Source organism: Mus caroli, chromosome 9 (assembly GCF_900094665.2).
Source record: "Mus caroli chromosome 9, CAROLI_EIJ_v1.1, whole genome shotgun sequence".
Taxonomy (NCBI): domain Eukaryota; kingdom Metazoa; phylum Chordata; class Mammalia; order Rodentia; family Muridae; genus Mus; species Mus caroli.
Genome location: NC_034578.1, coordinates 64,768,794 through 64,784,303, shown reverse-complemented (window position 1 = coordinate 64,784,303; position 15,510 = coordinate 64,768,794). Strand labels below are relative to the sequence as shown.

At 45.4% G+C, this 15,510-nt stretch overlaps 1 protein-coding gene across 1 annotated transcript in view; it reads left to right on the top strand.

Annotated features, from left to right (window-relative positions):
- Tln2 (talin 2) overlaps positions 1-15,510 on the top strand; it is a 425,269-nt gene that overhangs the window by 65,530 nt on the left and 344,229 nt on the right. Inside the window, exon 2 of the mRNA XM_029481962.1 lies at positions 10,881-10,970. The gene's annotated coding sequence lies outside the window, so the exon portion shown is untranslated. The remainder of the gene's footprint in view (positions 1-10,880; positions 10,971-15,510) is intronic.

The following is a 15,510-nucleotide window of genomic DNA, read 5'->3' as shown; positions in this document are numbered from 1 at the left end:
AATGTCTCCTGAGGTCTTGGGTATTGTAGGTTTGGTGGAAGCCTTTTGCCCTGTAGTAGGGAAGTAGGGGAGACTGCAGGAGGCAGAGCTCAGTGAGAAGTGAGATCATTGCAGGAAGGAGTGATTGGGACACCAGCATCTCCTCTCTTGCTCATCATTTTCCAGCCACCATGAAGACCAAGTTTGTTCTACCATGTTTTCCCTGCAGGCATGCTCTGCCTCACTGCAGGGCCAACCCGGTGGGGCCAAAGTACCCATGGGGTGAGTGCTCCAAAACCATGAACCAGAGTGAATATTGCCTCCTTGTGAGTTGTTGACCCTGGGCATTGGCCATAGCAACAGGAAGGTTACCGTTACACTGGCACCGTGGCTCGTATCCACTATATAGCTTATATTTGTAATTTTACAAATGGGAATGGGACAAAATCTTGTGGTGGCTGGGAAGAAATATTCCTAAGGCTGAAGAGTTTTAGTGGTTACTTGCCAGTGAAGGGTCAGTCTCCCTTTTATAGACTTTGGGTCAAGTTTGGGAAGAAGCTCATTAGTCTTAATATACCCCAACATGTAGCAGACACGGGGAGATGAAAATACTGACCATCGCCTTATGAGCTAGACTCACTGAGTGGTTCTGAACGGTCTGGCTCCTCAGGGATAATGAGCCCTTGTACAGGGTCTAGAGACCTGGATCTACCTCCAAGGTTCTTTCTTGGTTGAGTGACCCAATCTATTTGAGCAGCAGGTTCCTTCCCTGTAAAAGGAAGGGGTGACACTAAATTGCTGTCTTTGACACAGGGCTGAAGGCCTACTAGATAAGCTTGGATTTATAAAATAAACATAAATTATGAAAGAAGCATAACATATATTGTGTGGCCTTATGTCTTCTGAGGGAATACGGAAGCTAAAAACTTGTTTTGGTATGAAAGTAAGCATGCAAATATTGAATAAGCTAGAATACAAAATTCCATAAATCAAATGAAAGGAAGCCGGTGTGAATGGCTTCTCACTGCACGGTGGCATGTGACCCTCTCAGCCTTCAGTTCTGGCAGTCCTGGGCTACAGGAGCTCCAAAGCCACTTTTACAGCTCAAAATTCTCGTTGAATAACAACAGCAGCCACAACAACAGTCTTGGGTGGGTTGACTTACCTGTTACCAGAGAGGATCTTGGGAAGAATGGAACAGAACCAGAAGAGTGAACTTGGCTTGGTATAACATCCTTAGGGCTATACCTAAGTTTACCAAAGCTAGAATATATGTTAGAGAATTTCTTCAAATGCCCCTAAGAGACAAAGGTCAATGTGAAGACTGAGATGAGAACCCAGCAGGGGTTCACCGACACGGGAGAATTAGGGTGTTGTGATGCTGTAGACCCTCAGTGTTGGTTTTTGAAATCATTAAAAACATTACTTTTTGATGCTAATGCTTGTGGGTTTTGTGAAGGGAGTTGGGAAGAGGGTAGGATCTCATATATCCTCAGCTGGCCTTGAACTCCCTATGTAGCAAAGAATAACCTTGAACTATTGATTCTCCTGCTAACTCCTTAGTAATGCTAGAGTTATAGGCCTGTGCCACCATGTCTAGTTCATATGCAGTCTTAGAGAGTGAACCCAGGGCTGCTTGAATGCCCGGTAAGCACTCGGCTAAATGAGAAACAGCCTTAGCCTCATGATTATTCTTTAGATGGAAACAAATGACAAAGGCTTTAGTTGGACTGATGTGCTCGGTGCTGGGTGCTGTTGTAAGAGAAACAAGGCTGGCCAAGGTGATGCACACACCTTTAGTCCCAGCACTCAGGAGGCAGGAGGACTAATATGAATGAGGTCAAGGCTGCCTTGGTCTACTAGGGAGTTACAGTTCAGCCAAGGTGGTGGGGGGGAGAGGGAGGGAGGGACGGATGGACGGGCAGATGGGCGGGCTGACAAACAGACAGACACACAGAGATCGACAAAGACTCTAAAAGTAGAGCCTCGACACTCACACACAAGCAGCGGTCCAGGTTTGGTGACCATTTGTTAACTATCAAGGCAGTTTAACTGGATGACAGAAGCAACCATTTTAAATGTGTCATCAAAGCAGGGGTAGGTGGTAGTGGGGTTTTCTTTGTCTCTTTTAGGCATGTAATTGAAAGAGTTTGGATCAAATGAGGAGCGTTTGTTTGATAGGGGTGGGTGGGATTTCAGAGGCTTCTTGACCGAGGGCAAATATTACTTCCTGATTTTCTTTGGGATGTGGGAGCAGAGCCCCATCGGAGAGAACAGCGTTTCTGCCACGTTGCTTACTCCAGGCAGGCTGGCCCGTGAGCTTCCAGAGCACCCCCTTTCTCTGCCTACCATCTTCCTGTAGAAGTGCTTTTTATATGGGCACCAGGGATCGAACTGGTTTTGTTTCTATCAGGCTATCGCAGGGTGCACGTTACCTGTAGAACTGTCACTGGCCCAGCAACTGTGATTATAGAACCAAATATATGTGCACAGTGAGTCAGAAGGAAAGATGTGTGAATAGATAGCTTTTGGATGGACTTAAAAATTAAATTCATTTTACAATGACACTTTCCCTGAAGCTAGTCTGTTGTTGTTGCTGTTGTTGTTGTTGTTGTTGTTGTTTTGTGTTCTTTTGAGACAGTGTTTCTTTGTATAGTCCTGGCCATCCTGGATCAGGCTGGCATCGGCCTAAACTCCCTGTCTCTGCCTCCGGAGTGCTGAGATTAAAGATGTGCATCAGCTGAAGCTGTTCCTTGTAAGTGCTTACCCTGTGGTCCCCAACTTTTCAAATTGGGCCCAGGGGAGTCTTGAAGTTTGTGGAGGAGGTTTTATTATTTGACCTTTGTGTACTGGAGCCTGGAGAGAGGATCTGATGTGGTGGAGTCTTTTCATGCTAACGGGAACATGCATAACTCCTTGTCCAATTACGACTTACTTCTAGAAATGGCCTTCAGGGAGCCCAGTGGGGTCACCTGAGTCCTCACCATCTGCTAATGTCTGTACTGAATGTTCTGTAGGGTACAAAGATAAAAGTCGGTGAGGGGGAAAGCCAGGCAGAAGAGAACTGTGATGGTTAATATATAGATCGTCAACATGATAGGATATCGAATCACCCAAGAGACAAACTTCACTGTATGTGTGAGGGAGTTTCTAGATTGGATTGCTGTGTGAAGTCACACCCTAAGCATAGGTAACAACCCCTTTCCACTGCCTGGGGTCCTGGACTGAATACAAAAGACAAGCAGTGTCAGCATTCATTGCTTTGCTCTCTGCTTATGGATGCAACCGGACCTTCCTGCTGCTGGGCCTTTCCCATCACCATGGACTGCCTGAAAACGTCAATCAAAATAAATTCCTTGTGCCTTTAATTGGCTCTGTGAGGTATCTTGTCACAGCCACAAGGAAAGCCTCCAATACAGGAGCCATCTGGTATGAAGTTTCACATGGTGGGACAAACACTGGGGTCCGAGAGTCATCCTGGGGGCTGGAGGTGGTGTGTTGGGTTTTGAGGAAGAAGGAAGATTTCTATCAGGAAAATAAGGTAAAAAGCTTCTCTGGAGGGAATGACGTGAGCATAGACCCCATAGTGAGGGCAGGATGTAGGCGGATTGGGGAGAGAGCCTCAGATGCCAGACATCCCCCTGGGACTGGTCTGTGGTGTCTGTCTGTGTGGGAAAGATGGGAACGGGACTGAGTCAGGGACTGGCTGAGAATCTTAGGTTTGAGGGCTCTGGTGTCGAAGTCCATCCTGAAGGCAGAGGAGAAAGTCAAGCACTGGCTATGAGGAAGAAGCCGACCCCATTGAGTCAGTGGTGGCCACCGTGTAGGAGGCACAGGGGGGCACATCTGCTCTGAGCCCCTTGGCTGATGATGGAGCTGGACACCACCAGGCTCTCTCAGTACGTATTGAGAGAGGCAGCTGGAAATGACAGGCCTTACCTTCCAGCGGCTGCTGTGCTAAGGAGATGAACAGTCTTCACAGCATGCTGAGCCCAGTATCATGGGGCTGCCAGTGAGCAGTCCTGGGGTGCTGGTGGGAGGGTAGAGAGCTGGAAGAAGTGGGAGGAGATGCAGCTGATAGCCTGTTTCCAAAAATGTCATCACAGGGCATGAGGTGTGTGTGTGGAGTGAGTGGTAAAGCTCCTTTTGGGTAGCATAGTCTTCTAATAGTGCAGTGTGTGTGTGTGTGCGTGTGCGTGTGCGTGTGCGTGTGCGTGTGCGTGTGCGTGTGCGTGTGTCTGTTTGGCATGAAGGCTTCTGCTTGGATTCCCAGATGATGAGATGGTCTCATCATCTGCTTCAGGCCACTCTTCATGGCTGTCATGATAATTCTGGAAACTCAGGCATCGTGGAGCCCAGAACATGTGTCCTATGAGAGGCCCACTGGCATGAGTCACTGGGAGTTAAGGACTGATATCAGACAGTGCATTTCAGTTTTGGCTCAGGCCCTTACTGGACAGGAACTAGCAGCTGGATGAAGTGACTAATGCCTGTGGGTAGGCTGGGGATTCCAGCCTCGCTGAGGGCTTCAGCCCTCAGCCTGGCGGAGGAGCCCCAGTGGCCAGTGGGTTGTCTGGGCTAAATATCAAAGAGCCACCTCTGGAATCTGTTTCCTGGCTTGGCCATCCTCCAGGAGAGGAATGGTACTTATAAGGGAGCACTCCAGATTTGAAAAAGGTCCCCAGATGCACAGGCTCAGAGGTGGGGGTTTGATGGGGTGAGGTCACTATGTTTCCATGTTACTTGCTGAAACCCTTTGTTGTTTTGGAGTTGGCAAGACTTGTCTTTTCCTGAGCTCTTAACAATAGTTTCCCTGTAAGGCTATTATTGTGAGTAAATTAAGAGTTGTGTGTGCATGCATGTACTGGAACACACATACACACATACGCATATACACAGACAGAGAGAGACATACTTATGCATACACAAATACATATTTACCCTCCCAAGTATATGTGCAAATACATGTATAGACATAAACACACATTTGTGTTTCCAACATGCAAACTTCTTGGAAAGTTGGTCTGTGTTTCTAGTTTTGTGTCTTACTTGTTTGTTTTTGATTTTTAAAAGAATTATTTATTTTACATATATGAATGCTCTATCTGCATTCTCCTCTGTGCCAGAGGAGGGCATTAGAGCCCATTATAGATGGTTGTGAGCCACCATGTGGTTGCTGGGAATTGAAACCAGGACTTCTGGAAGCAGACCGCTGAGCTGTCTCTCCAGCTCCCCAGTTTTGCTTATTAAATAACAGACTTAGGAGAGAAGAGAAGACTCTTAGTAGAAAAAAAGGAACTAGAATAATTCCATCATTGGGCCTGTATAATTTTCCTGGGTGTTAGGTCAATGCGTACAGCCTCAAACCAGGTCGAAATGTTATTAAATATCATAAGTGTCAAATTTTGACTACTATAACTACTGAAGTTGAAATGTTCCTCAAATTCCCTATGTGTAGTCTTAATTCACAATGAAAAAGAACTGGGGAATCAGGCCTGTAGGAAGATTTTTTAGGTCATGATCTAAAATCCATGACCCATGGCCTATGCATGGACTACCATGAGAGTAGGTCAGTTATCTTAAAGAGTACTAGGTTTGGGGTTCCGGGGATAACTTTGTTGGTAAAATGCTTGAGGCATGAGGACTTAGGTTCCCAGCATGGCATGTAAAAAGCCAACATGGTAATACACGCTTGTGTTCCCAAGTAGTGCTGGCTAGCTAGTGTAGCCTAATTGGGGAGTCCTAAGTCCTAGTGAAAGACCCTATCTCAAAACAAAGGAACAGACACACAGATAGACGCCTCCTAAAGGATGACATGTGAGGCCAACTGCTGGTCTCTATGTGTAGGCACGCATGTACCCACCCATAGCTATGTATACTATACACCCTTTAGAAGGTTCTGTTGCCAAGGCGACTTCAGCCCCCCACCCCTCTGCTCCTTTACTCTTTATGATCCTTCCTCTTCCTAACATGGGATGATACCTCATGAACGCCCTGTCTAGATGTGGGCCTCATGGCCATGAACTCCATCCCCTCTAGAACCATAAGAAATAATGTATTTTATTGTTTTTAAAAATAAATCATCTGGGTTTCAAGTCTCTGTTTTAGCAACACAAAAGGAATGAAGATATTAACTTAAAGTGACAAACTCTGTCTCCAGTGAGATTTTCATAACAGTTTGGATGGCTTGCTCTTACTAATGTGGTCAAGATGCGTCTGGTGAATGTGGGGAGGGCTAGAGATTGAGACATACTGTTCACATCTCTCTGCCTTTTAGCCATTTCTGGCTGATGGATGACTTGCTTTGATTCAGCCAATGAGCAAAATTTTCATAGGGAAGGCAAAGAAAAGATGAGGTACTGGAGCAGGAGGATGACAGAACCTGGGTTCAGCATCTCCATCAGAGGAAGCAGGGTCCTCCCAGATCTGCAGAAGGTCTGGTCCTTCCCTTGCCCCTCAGCTGCTAGGGACAACATAAGGACATAATGTGCCTTAGGAAATAGATTTGCAGAATGTGTCAGAGAAGACCCTTGGGTACACAGATACCTAGGGCTGGCCCAGCATGGTATGAGTGCAGAATGCAGGACTGTGCCAGGGTGTAGACTTTCCAAAGCAAAGATATATTTATAGATGATGTGTCTAGAGCCTTCTGCTTTGCCAGTCAGACCCCACCCTTGACCAGCTCTGGGTCTCGCTTCATATTTTTCTGGCATCTCAAAGTAGGGCTGATAATAATTCTAAAATAGCCCTGGGAGATCCTGTCACAGGCATGAATCTGTTTTGTTTGTTTGTTTTTAGAGTTTATTATGATTTATATGTCTAGGCCCAAGTACTGTACCAAGGACCTGCAGTCACATTTAGTTGGGAGACTGAGGAGGAATCCCCTGAGCTTCGGAGCTCAAGGCTGGTACAGCTGGGAGGGATTAGTCATAAGGAGTAAGATGGATACTCATGGACTTCCCACCCTACGTCCCCTAAGAGGCGAACAGCATCTCTGTGTCTTAGAAATGAAACCATGAATTAGTTCTTTTCAGAGGGTCCAGATAGTTATGCTTTGTGAATTGCAGGAAAGTAGTCTCATACCTCGGATATGAAAAAACAGTATGTAAAAAATAACAGATTTTTATGGGGAAAACACTCTTAATTTTGAATGAAATATGATCTGAGACAGGAATTTTCAGAAAACAAAACTATAGGACTGGAGAGACAGTTCTGATCTTCCAGAAGACCCAACCAAATTCAGTCCCAGCACCCATATCTGGTGATCCATACCTTCTTCTAACTGCAGGTCCAGGGGTCTAAAACCCTCTATTGGCCTTCAAGGGCACCTGCAGACATGTGGTACACATACATACAGACAGGCATTCACAAACATATAAAAGTAAATCTTTAAGAATAGAAAACAAAGGGCTGGAGAGATGGCTCAGCAGTTAAGAGTGCATACTGTTCCCGTTGGGTTCCCAGGACCCACACTGAGCAACACACAACCATCTGTAAGTCCAGCTCCAGAGGCATTGAGGCTCTGTACACACCTGCGTGTATTTGCATGTATTCCTGCCTCCATGCACATAAGTGAAAGGGAAACAAATCCTCTCTTTAAAAGAAACAAAACTATGTTTAAAGTTCACTAAAATATGGCATGTTCATAAAAATGTTTAGTAATTTTTTTAGCTTCATGAAGAACAAAATGATTACTGCCCATATTCTTTTATCTGTTTATTTTCACTTTCTTTTTATTGAAAACAAATTATTTTCTCACATAATATGTCCTGATTACTGTTTCCCCTCCCTCTCCCCCTTCCAGTTTCTCCCCTGCATCCACTCCCATCTGGATCCAGTCACCTTTTATCTCTTATTAGAAGTATGCATGTTTTTATGCGCTTTTATTTATTATTAGTAGTATTGATCTTAGAAATTTAAATGCTGAGCCTGAGCCTAGCTTTGTAAGAAGGTCCATCCCGAAGCTGTTAGACGAGGCCTCCAGCAGTCCTGAGGAAGTCTGGCTATGAGGAGAGCCACGCTGTGCACTGCACCTGCTGCAAGAAGCCAGTATTCTTGTGATCATGTCCCAGAACAGGTCTCCTCCATTCACAACTCCACTTGCAGAGAACTTGGGGTTGCTGAGAGAATTATAGAAGAGAACTCCTGGACTATGGTACTGGAGGGGGTTCTTATACTGAGGAACAGAGAGTTTGAGGTCAGGGTCCCCTGACACTAGATGCACAATCTGACTGTGTTTTCCTTTCGAGGGTAAAGGCCCGTTGTACCTTCAGAGGAGTTCGGGGGCTTCCTATTCCAGATCCCTTTTCTCCCTTTAAGGATAAGGAACGTCATGGACATTGTGGGAGGGTTTTATGTGCTTGCTTAGATGGAGCTAGGGACTGCTGACCAATTCTAGTCATGTATTTGGTTTGTCTTCATTAGCTTTGTGGGTGGACTAACTATTGGATGGCAAGTGATCAGTTAGCTATGTGCCTGTTTCCCAGTGTGGAGGCCTTGACCATGCTGTGGGTGGCCTAAGAAGCCTTTGCATTTTTCTATGAAATCTCCATCTCCCTCTTATGATCCAGAGTAAGTAGAATGTGAACACAGGAGGAAAAAAAAAATTGGAACAATTGCTGTAGTTTCCAAACAGATGACCTCACTGTCTGAATTCTGCTTTATGAAAAAAAAAAAAAAAAAAAAAACCCAAAACCTTAACTTTGCCTTATTTAAAAAAATAGATCTTTGGGGAAACAGATCTAAATTCCCATTTAGTGTGTGTGTTGGCAGGGGAGGGAGGGAGGCTGGAATTGGCTCTACAAACAAAATACAGCCAGCATCACAGTATTACACTAGTTTACCAATGATCAAAGAGACGTTGCGACTCAGATTGGTAAAGTCTGGCCTCTGCTTCCTCAAAGTAAGCAAATGCCCCAAACTTTGTGGATGCCAGCTTCATGTGACGTTATTTGGCCCTCTTTCCCGAGGGTAAGAGAGTTTCCGAATTTTGTATCAGCAGAATGCTTTGGGCTTCCCATCTGCGCTCCCTGTCTCACAGGTGAGCTATTATGGCATCCACAGGTTAGGCATAAGCTGCAAGGTGCAGTGATTCCTCACGACCAGCTGCAGCTAAAACCCAGGGGGAGAGGCAACCATTTAGAGGATTATGTTTCAACATATAATTAGGTGAAGATTTAATTTAAGAACCCAGACCATAATCAGAAGCCTCATTTCCTATAGAACGAGCACTTTGATAGTCTTATTTCATTTCATCAAAATGAAACAGGACAGGAGTCAGTCTGCTATCCTTTAAGATGCTCTTAATTTTGACGGCCCCTAAGCATTTTCTGGGATGGCTTCTGGTCCCTTGATTCTCATATCAATTAACTTTTGGTCTCTGTGACCACAGTTCTTGACAGAAACAGCTTGGGGAAGGAGAGCTTTCTTTTGGCTCACGGTTTCAGCAGGTTTGGTTCTGTCATTGGGGGGTGGGCATGGTGGAATTCATGCTGGTGGAAGTATGTGGCAGTCGACTTATTCCCTAGTGGGTCAGAGTTCGGGGCCAGCTCTACCCTTCAAAATTTAGGCCACTGGCTTAATTTAGCTACTCTAAAATTCCTTCGGGTTCCTCAGCTTCCCACCGTAGCACAAGTGGCTGGGGACCACAAGTGAAATGTTAGTCTGTGGAGACCATCTCAGATTTAGCTTCCTCCAGGTCTGCCAACCTCAAGAGCAGGTATGGAATGCTCTCTTCTGTTCTGTGTTCTTTGCATCTCAAAGATTCAGATCTGGTCTTTATTTCTTTAGCCTTTCTTCTTGCTGAAGGCTTTGGATAGTCTTCCTCCATGGTATACAAAAGTTCTGTTTCTTCTAAAACTCTGGTTTCATTTGTTTGTTTGTTTGTTGTGTGTTGTTCTGTTTTTGAGGAAAGCCAGGAGCCTCAGTTGGGTTGATACAGGCCTTTTTGGATGAGGATGGGGGATATGAATTGGAGAAATGGTTACGATTTTGGAACTGCAGATGACTTAGTCTCCTCTCCCACCCAGAGCTAGACAGAACGAGAGAAATATGTGTTTAGACATGGAGTTTTCTTAGGAAGGCAACTGCCTGCTGTTGGTTCTGGTTCCAACATGCAGCTGATTTGGAGCAAGGTCTGTCAGCATTCTGAGCCTTAGCCTCATCTCTGAAGAGAGCACCTTCAGTTGCTGGCTTCCAAGGGCTCCTGTACCCCTCAGTCTACAGCAGGGAGATGGAGACTCTTTCTCTGTCTGAAGGAGCAGGGGTAGGTACAGGCTGTGAGGCTGCCCTGTGTCCTGGGCCTGGGAACTCACTCTTTCCTCTTTATAATCTGAAACCCAATCAGGAGTGTTTACTGTTGTGAGGATATTGCTCCCTGCTGTGATAGTTCTTCTTCATTACCAATTTGATGGGATTTAGCATCACCATGGAAACAAGCCTCTGGGCATGGCTGTGAGAGAGTTTCTAGATTGGGTTAACTAAGGTGGAGAGTGCAGTAAATGTGGGGGAAACCATAGTATGGGCTGGAGTCCTGCACTGAAGAGGAAAGAGAGCTGAGCACCAGCGTTCATTGCTCTCCGCTTCCTGCTCCATGCTCTTGCTGCCCTACTGCCTGTACCCTGATGGACTGTACTCTTGAAAAATGAGGCAGGTAAAGGCAGTAGTCTTGGTCAAGAGTTTTATCACAGCTGTGAGTAATTGAAACTTTGTTCTTGACAGGGTTTCTCTATGTAGCCCTAGTGGTCTTGGAACTGACTCTGTAGACCAGGCTGGCCTCACACTTGGATCTGCCTGCCTCTGCCTCTCAAGCGCTGGCATTAAAGGTGTGCGCCACCATGCCTGGCTAACTAATACATTGCTTAATGAGGTCTCTGAACTGACAGTTGTGTTTCTTTTGCCAGTGCGATGCTGTAGGGTAACATCTGGACTGGAATTGAGGCTCCTCTGTTGCTTGGATGTCCCTAAGTTCCTGGATCGGCTTGTTGAAGACTGTAAGTAATGTCTACGTTGCTGCTTGATGAGACTGAAGAGATTGTGGGTTAAAGAGTCCAGCCAGACCTGGTTGGTGCACCAATTCCCTCCAGGCACAGTTAACCTTCAGCCATTGGCTGCGTGTGCCCTATGATAAAACTATGAAATTGGCCCAGTACAAATCATGAAATTACTTAAAACATTATTACTTTTTTGGTGATATCCATTTCTACCTACTTATCTACCCACCTGCCTTTCTACCTATCTCTCTTGCTATCTCTATGTATATGGATATGAATATCTATATATTTGTTGATAACTCAATCACGTGGTACTCTAGCCTGAACTTTGTAGATAACATTGTATTTGCAATGTCCAAAGTTTGGATGAGCCTCCGAGAGCCAGGTTCTTTCATGCCCAGCTCCAAAAGCCTTGGAGATAGCAGTTGAAACTCTATGTGTGCCCATTCTGTTTCTACCACCACCCAGCACCAGAGGCAGATACACCATTTTTACCATCCTGTCTCCTTCCTTCCCTTTCATGGTACTGCAGTCATACTGGCTGTGGCCTATAGGTGGACAATACACATGATGGGAATGCAGGAGCCATGGCCTCCCTAGCAACCTTCTCCCTGGTGCATGTGTGCACCTCCTCATTCAGCCTGTTCCATCCCACTGCCACATTTCCCCCCACCTAAGTGTTCACACTTGCCTGTCTGTCTGTCTGTCTGTCTGTCTCCATCTCTCTCCATCCTTATCAAATCTTTCTTTGTACTTGCCTCAAGGTAGATGTCTTCTTCAACAGTCAGTTGGTAGACTGCCCATTCATTTGACACTTATTGAGTACTTATTGAGCCTTTCAGAATCAATCTGCTGTCATGTCCAACAAGAAGGAAGAGATGACATCAAAACCCAAGTCAACCATCACAGACCTACCCAAGTAGCCTGGCGGATTCTAAGTACTCTCCGGCTGGGTCACTAAAGTACCTTGTTAAAAGGCCAACCCCTTGGGTCATACCCATGTACCGAAATGTCACCCTGTACTCCATTGGTCTTCATGTAATATGTTTTCTGGTTTTTTGTTTTGTTTTGTTGTTTTTTGGTTTTTCAAGATAGGGTTTCTCTGTATATCTGTGGCTGTTCTAGAACTCACTCTCACTCTGTAGACCAGGATTGGCCTTGAACTCACAGAGATCCTCTTGCCCCTGTTTCCCAAGTGTTGGAATTAAATGCATGTGTCAGCACTGTTAAGCTCAATTAATATTGTTTTAATAATTAAAATAAACTGTAGACCTACTGTGGGATGATTGGGTGAGACCTGAGAGTCAGCTCTGTTGACATGTTCAAGGTGTCACTCTGATACTGATGGTTTATAGACCATTCTTGGGAAATAATGTCTTGATATTTTACATAAAAATATATTGCTTTGATATTCTCAGTACATGATTTGTCATGGAATGTGGCTTAGTGAACCCCTTGACTTGAGAGAGAGAGAGAGAGAGAGAGAGAGAGAGAGAGAGAGAGAGAGAGAGAAAGAAAGAAAGAAAGAGTGATTCACCAAAGGCCTGGCAGGACTTTCTCTTGTCTTTCATGACTGGTGCTTGTACGTCATTGCAGCTGTTGTAGATTGTGTCTTTAGCTTCTGGATCCTTTTCTTTCATATCACACTGCTCTAATCCATGCCTTGAAACCCTCCAGGGCCTCTGTGCAGTGGGCTTGCTGTCAGTATCTCTTAAAACAGCTGGGTTCTTTCATTTGGAAGAGCAGGCAGCATCAGCTGGCCATATGCTGTACCTTCAAGCTGACTGTCAGAGGCCATATTCAGAGTCATAAACAGGGCTTAAAGTGAGAGCGTTGAGTGAGGGCTTGAGGGGCGAGATGGTCAGAAAGTGTGGCGGGGGCAGGGCTTAAAGGTAAGTCTTGAGTCCATGTGATGAGTGCATCCTGAACTTATGCCTGGGATACCTATGTACTCTGAATAGCTGGCAAGCCACCTCAGCAGACACTTCCAAATATCTGGTTACCTTTTTTTTTTTTTTTTTTATAAGAACTAGACTGGTTCTTCTGAGTTGTTGACGGTTCAAAAAGCCATATATGGAATCCTTGAAACATCTGAGATGCTGGGATAAGTGTCTGGTATACATTCTTGCAACTTCACTCTCCTGCTGTTTAGGCTATAGGTGTGCTCACTGATTCAGCGAGGCCTGGGATGAAGGTACTCACTTGGGGGTCACACTACAGAAGCATGGCAGTGGTTGATACAGTCTGGGTTGTTGGTCTCAGATGAGTCTCTTTCTATTCTCCCTACTCTTGCTCTCACTACTTGGGCCATGAGTGAAATGGGTTTTCTTTGAGGCAAGTTATCATTCTGTAGTACAGCCGCTGTGAACACGTGGTGGTCCTCCTGTCTCAGCTTCCCATATGCTGGGAGTATAGGGTTGATCCTTATTTACTCCTCATTTATATTTTACTCCCTCTTAGACTCACTGTGTCCCTAGGAAGGACTTTCCCAGTGGGACAATATTAAAGTATGTTGGTCTCTTGAGTTCAGGAAGGACTTAGGTGGCACGGTACAGTGTTATATGACTTTTGCTGATGAACAAATGTCTATTCAGGTAGGGCACAGATAGTAGACTGAAGAAGTGATTCCACCCACATCTAACTTAATGGACTAGTGAGTTTATTGGGATTATTGACATGAGCATGGGTGACTCCAAGGCAGCTGTATCTCTGAGAAGTTCACCCTAGGATGGGTGACACCTCACAAAAGCTGTATCCCTGGAACTCCCTGACTAACTTGCAGATAGCTTGGTTGGCTGAAGAGCCTCTCCTCTTGAGCAATTACTTGCTGTTCTTATAGAGAAACCTCGTGAATCATGTAATTTTCAGGATCTCCCTGAGCCTTGCGAGTTGCCTTTACTTGTCCAGTCTTAGGGCCTTCCTTCTCTTTCTGGGAAAGGGCTCTTTCAATTCAGAAGAAAAAGCTCTAAAAGGCAGACCTAAACAGGAAAGAGAAATGTGAATTTGGAGGTTGGGTGTCTTGCCCTGCCCCTGCCAGCCTCACAGGTGGCAGGTGCTGATGGCTTAGGGATCTATAGCTGTAATTCAGTCCTCAGTGGCTCACAGTGGGGAGATAGGAGGTGGAGGGTCAGGAGTTGACTCACTGTGCCCTAAAGAAAGAATTTCTGGACACCCTGGCACTTCTATATTGAAGATAATCTCCAAGCAGCTTCTCTGAGCTCAGGTTTATTTTGTCTGTTCTATGTCAGACCTGGCATTTTAATGGATTTTAAGTCTTCAATTTGATTTGTCAATATTTGGTTTCATAGTCCTGTGTAGTTCAGGGTTGGGCCAAGCCATTTGTAGAATTGAGTTTATTCATTTAGCCAATTATCCACATGAAGTGTGAACACCGGTTTGCAGACTGCAGGCACTGGCAGATTCGAGCCATGCTCTTGCTTATACTGCAGGCTCTTCTGCTGAACTGCTGCTTCTAACCCTCTGTGGGGGTGTGAGACGCCTGGTGTGCCAGTCATATTTAAACAGTAGCCCCACTTCGTCCTTTTAGGTCCAGACTTAGTCTTGCTTTTCCATACAGGAATAAAGGCTCTGAGCTAGTGAGAGCCGGGGTCAAAGCCAAGCTTTGCAGTATGGTAACACTCCAGGCCCCCTGGGGCTTGTGGTGGTGTGCCTCCTGAACCTCCCCTTCTCACACAGGCTCCCTGACATGGAGAAGTGATTTTGCATTGAAGGCAGTTGTAGATAGAGGTTCTTTGACTTTTCCATGTTTATTCTGGCCACACACCCTTCAAGGACTGGCTGCAGTGTCCTCTAGTCCATGTGGCTGTCTGGTTTCCTCCAAGTCTGTCTGATGTTTCATGCCACCTGAAGCCAGCTGCTTTGTCTATACAGTGAGCCCACTGGGGCAGGATGGGGATGCTGCAAGGTTAAATGAGGCTTCACTTACCCCTGAATTCGACACCTAGCCCTAGACTGTAAGTGCAGTAAGCATTTATTGCCTGAACCCAGTAAAATAGCATCCCTCCATCCATTTGTATCCCTTACTGTAGTCTGCTAGGAGAAGATCAACAAAATATTGTACACATGATGACCAGGAAGGCATGTGGGTTGGAATGCATGTAATGACGAGTCTACACATGAAGCCATACAGCAGGTGTCCCTAGGCTTTTGTGACTTGAGGCATGCAGACCTCTCCAGGGTCTTAGGTTATGTGAGGTAATGGCAAAGAACAGGTGGACTGGAAGAGTTGGACTCAAAGTACATTCTTTCCTATAACACAGGTGGTGTTTGTATTTCCTTTAAACTTTATAAAGTTTCAAAAGTAATTTACAACCTGTTGATACTCTGAATTAAAAAATACAAAAAAAGAAAATAAAAGGCCCATAAAACACAGTGCTTGCTCACTAGTGGTTTCTGGTCAGGATGTCAGCTATGCCAGCCTTTGGGCCTATGTGTGAGACAAGCATTAATATTGCCATACTGGCCACTGACTCTCCTTGTACCTACCTTCCTCCCCTCCCCTCCCCTCCCCTCCCCTCCC